Consider the following 4,794-nt stretch of genomic DNA (forward strand, 5'->3'; position numbering starts at 1 on the left):
TCTCTCTTTGTTCTCTTCTTTTTTATATGAGCAGGAACAGGGATAAAGACATTCTTGTTGAAGCTGATCCTGAACCTGAAAGGACTCTGAAGAGGAAGCTAAGAGAAGCTAAAGCACAACACTCTGGAGAGGACCTTACAGCAAATTTAGAAAAAGAGGCAGACATGGCAGCCGAACCTAAGAACAATGGTGGAGATGCAAGGAAGATGCTTGGTGACTTTACTGCACCAACTTCCAACTTCTATGGAAGAAGCATCTCAATTCCTGCAATTGGAGCAAACAACTTTGAGCTTAAGCCTCAATTTGTTTCTCTAATGCAGCAAAATTGCAAGTTTCATGGACTTCCATTGGAAGATCCTCATCAGTTCTTAGCTGAATTCTGGCAAATCTGTGACACTGTTAAGAACAATGGGGTTGATCCCAAGGTCTACAGACTTATGCTTTTACCCTTTGTTGTAAGAGACAGAGCTAGGATATGGTTGGACTCACAACCTAGAGAAAGCCTGAACTCTTGGGAAAAGTTAGTCAATGCTTTCTTGGCCAAATTCTTTCCACCTCGAAAGATGAGCAAGCTTAGAGTGGAAGTCCAAACCTTTAGATAGAAGGAAGGTGAATCCCTCTATGAAGCTTGGGAAAGATACAAGTAATTGATCAGAAGGTGTCCTTCTGACATGCTTTCAGAATGGAGCATCTTACGTATATTCTATGATGGTCTGTCTGAATTGTCCAAGATGTCATTGGACCACTCTACTGGTGGATCTCTTCATCTGAAGAAAACACCTGCAGAAGCCCAGGAACTCATTGAAATGGTTGCAAATAACCAGTTCATGTATACTTCTGAAAAAAATCCTGTGAATAATGGGATAACTCAGAAGAAAGGGGTGCTTGAGATTGATACTCTGAATGCCATATTGACTCAGAATAAAATATTTACTCAGCAAGTCAATATGATTTCTTAGAATCTGATTGGAATGCAAACTGCATCCAACAGTACTAAAGAAGCCTCCTCTGAAGGAGAAGCTTATTACCCTAAGAATCCTACAATGGAAGAGGTGAATTACATGGGAGAATTCCCTGGAAACACCTATAATCCTTCATGGAGAAATCATCCAAATCTCTCATGGAAGGATCAACTGAAGCCTCAACAAGGCTTTAATAATAATAATGGTGGGAGAAATAGGTTTGTCAATAGCAAGCCTTTTCCATCATCTTCTCAACAACAGACAGAGAATTCTAAGCAGAGCCTCTCTGACTTAGCAACCATAGTCTCTGATCTATGTAAGACCACTCTCAATTTCATGACTGAAACAAGATCCTCCATCAGAAATTTGGAGGCACAAGTGGGTCATCTGAGTAAAAGAGTTACTGAAATCCCTCATAGTACTCTCCCAAGCAATACAAAAGAGAATTCAAAGAGAGAGTGCAAGGCCATCAATATATCCAAAGTGGCCGAACCTATAGAGGAGGAAGAGGCAATGATTTACAGTGAGGAAGACCTCAATGGACGTCCACTTACCACTGAGGAGTTTCCTAATGAGGAACCAAAGGAATCTGAGGCTCATACAGAGACCATAGAGATTCCACTAAACTTACTGTTGCCATTCATGAGCTCTGATGATTATTCTTCCTCTGAAGAGGATGAAGATATTGTTAAAGAGCAAGTTACTCGGTATCTAAGAGTAATCATGAAGCTGAATGCCAAGTTATTTGGTAATGAGACTTGGGAGGATGAACCTCCATTGCTCATCAATGAACTGAATGCCTTGGTTTAGCAGAAATTACCTCAGCAGAAACCGGATCCCAGAAGGTTCTTAATACCTTGTACCATAGGCACCATGACCTTTGAGAAGGCTCTGTGTGACTTGGGGTCAGGTATAAACCTCATGCCACTCTCTGTAATAGAGAAACTAGGGATCCTTGAGGTACAAGCTGCAAGAATCTCGCTAGAGATGGCAGACAAATCAATGAAACAAGCTTATGGACTTGTAGAGGATGTCTTAATGAAGGTTGAAGGCCTTTACATCCCTGCTGACTTCATAATCCTAGACACTGGAAAAGATGAGGATGACTCCATCATGCTTGGAAGACCCTTCCTAGCCACAGCAAGGGCTGTGATTGATGTGGATAGAGGAGAGTTAATCCTTCAATTGAATGAGGACTACCTTGTGTTTAAGGCTCAAGAATCTTCTTCTGTAAACATGGAGAAGAAGCATGAAAAGCTTCATCCAGTTCTCTCCATACAGAGTCAAGCAGAGCCCCCACATTCAAACTCTAAGTTTGGTGTTGGGAGGCCACAATCATGCTCTGAGTATCTGTGAAGCTCTATAAGAGCTTACTGTCAAGCTATTGACATTAAAGAAGCGCTTATTGGGAGGCAACCCAATCTTATTTATCTATGTTAATTACTTTTTCATTTCATTTTCCATTGTTAGTTTATGTTTTCTTTAGGTTGATGATCATGTAGAGTCACAAAAATAGCTGCAGAATTAAAGCGGAATCAAAAACAGCATCAAAAATAGCACACCCTGGAGGACAGGCTTACTGACGTTTAAACGCCAGTAAGGATAGCAGAATTGGTGTTTAACGCCCAGTCTGGCAGCATTCTGGGCGTTAAACGCCAGAATTGGCAGACAGACTGCCGTTTAACGGCAGAAAAAGGTGTCTGGCTGGCGTTAAACACCAGAAAGGGCTGTCCAGGGGCGTTTAAATGCCAGAAAGGTGCAGGGAGCAGAATTCCTTGACACCTCAGGATCTGTGGATTCCACAGGATCCCCACCTACCCCAACTCTTTTTCTCTCCTTTTCACACCTTTCCATAACACTCTTCCCCAAAATAACCTCCACCAATCACCTCTATTTCTCCTCCAAAACCATCATACAACCCACCTACCCCCACGCATTCAAATTTAAACCATCTCTCTCCCAAACCCGACCCCTATTACGAGAATTCCCTCTCCACTCCACTCCTATATAAGCCCCTCATCACTCCTTCATTTTCACACATCATAACCACCTAAAACCCCCTTGGCCAAACCATACACACACCTCCATCTCCTCCATCTCTTATTCCTGTAATCCTTTCTTTCTTCTTTTACTCGAGGACGAGCAAACCTTTTATGTTTGGTGTGGAAAAAAGCTCTGCTTTTTGTTTTTCCATAACCATTATTGGCACCTAAGGCCGGAGAAACCTCTAAGAAGAGGAAAGGGAAGGCAGTTGCTTCCAACTCTGAGTCATGGGAGATGGAGAGATTCATCTCACAAGCCCATCACTAAAAAGAGGATGAAGAAAATAAGAGAGCCCGCTCATGGACCTCAACAAGAGCATGAGAAAATTCCTCATCAAAAAATCCCTAAGATGCCTCAAGGGATACACTTTCCTCCACAAAGCTATTGGGAGTAACTCAACACCTCTTTAGGAGATTTGAGTTCCAACATAGAGAACCAAGAGCACTCCATTATCCTCCATGAAATTAGAGAAGACCAAAGAGCCATGAGGGAAGAGCAACAAAGGCAAGGAAGAGATATTGAGGAGCTCAAGCACTCCATAGGATCTTCAAGAGGAAGAACTAGCCGCCGTCACTAAGGTGGACCCGTTCTTTAATTTCCTTGTTCTTATTTTTCTATTTTTTGTTTCTATGCTTTATGTTTTGTCTATGTTTATGTCTTTATTACATGATCATTAGTGTCTAGTGTCTATGTCTTAAAGCTATGAATGATTCCATGAATTGCTCACCTTTCTTAAATGAAAAAAATGCTTTTATTTGCAAAAGAACAAGAAGTGCATAATTTTGAAATTTATCTTGAAATTAGTTTAATTATTTTGATGTGGTGGCAATACATCTTGCATTCTGAATGTATGCTTAAACAGTGCATGTTTGAAATTGGAATTAAGAAAAGTTGACTCTTGAAAGAATAATTAAAAAGGATACATGTAATTGGTGATCTGAAAAACCATACAATTAATTCTTGAAGCAAGAAAAAGCAGTGAAAAACAAAATCTTGCAAAAAAAAAAAGAAAAAGAAAAAAAGAAAGAAAAAGAAAAAGAAAAAGCAAGCAGAAAAAGCCAGTAACCCTTTAAACTAAAAGGCAAGGGTAAAGAGGATCCAAGGCTTTGAGCATCAGTGGATAGGAGGGCCCAAAAGGAATAAAATCCTTGCCTAAGCGGCTAAATCAAGCTGTCCCTAACCATGTGCTTGTGTCATGAAGGTCCAAGTGAAAAGCTTGGGACTGAGTGGTTAAAGTCGTGATGCAAAGCAAAATAGTGTGCTTAAGAACTCTGGGCACCTCTAACTGGGGACTCTAGCAAAGCTGAGTTACAATGAAAAGGTTCACCCAGTTATGTGTCTGTGGCATTTATGTATCCGGTGGTAATACTGAAAAACAAAATGCTAAGGGTCATGGCCAAGACTCATAAAGTAGCTGTGTGCAAGAATAAAAAAGAACTTAACTAGGAAAATCAATAACATTATCTGTATTTCAGAGTTCCTAAAAGCTACTAGTCCCGCTCATCTAATTAAAACTAATCTTCGTTGATATTTTTGAAATTTATTGTATTTTCTCTTTTTTTTTATCTTATTTTGTTTTTAGTTGCTTGGGGACAAGCAACAATTTAAGTTTGGTATTGTAATGGGCGGATAATTTATACGCTTTTTGGCATTGTTTTTACATAATTTTTAGTATATTTTAGTTACTTTTTATTATATTTTTATTAGTTTTTATGCAGAAATCACATTTTTAAACTTTACTATGATTATGTGTGTTTTTCTGTAATTTCAGGTATTTTCTGGCTGAAAT

At 39.6% G+C, this 4,794-nt stretch overlaps 1 non-coding gene across 1 annotated transcript; it reads right to left on the bottom strand.

Moving 5' to 3' along the window:
- Positions 1 to 569: 569 nt before the first annotated feature.
- LOC112753207 (small nucleolar RNA R71) lies at positions 570 to 677 on the bottom strand. Its single transcript, XR_003177600.1, has one exon. It is a non-coding gene; the product is annotated as a small nucleolar RNA R71 (small nucleolar RNA).
- Positions 678 to 4,794: the final 4,117 nt, after the last annotated feature.

This window comes from Arachis hypogaea, chromosome 15, assembly GCF_003086295.3.
Source record: "Arachis hypogaea cultivar Tifrunner chromosome 15, arahy.Tifrunner.gnm2.J5K5, whole genome shotgun sequence".
In the NCBI taxonomy this organism is placed as follows: domain Eukaryota; kingdom Viridiplantae; phylum Streptophyta; class Magnoliopsida; order Fabales; family Fabaceae; genus Arachis; species Arachis hypogaea.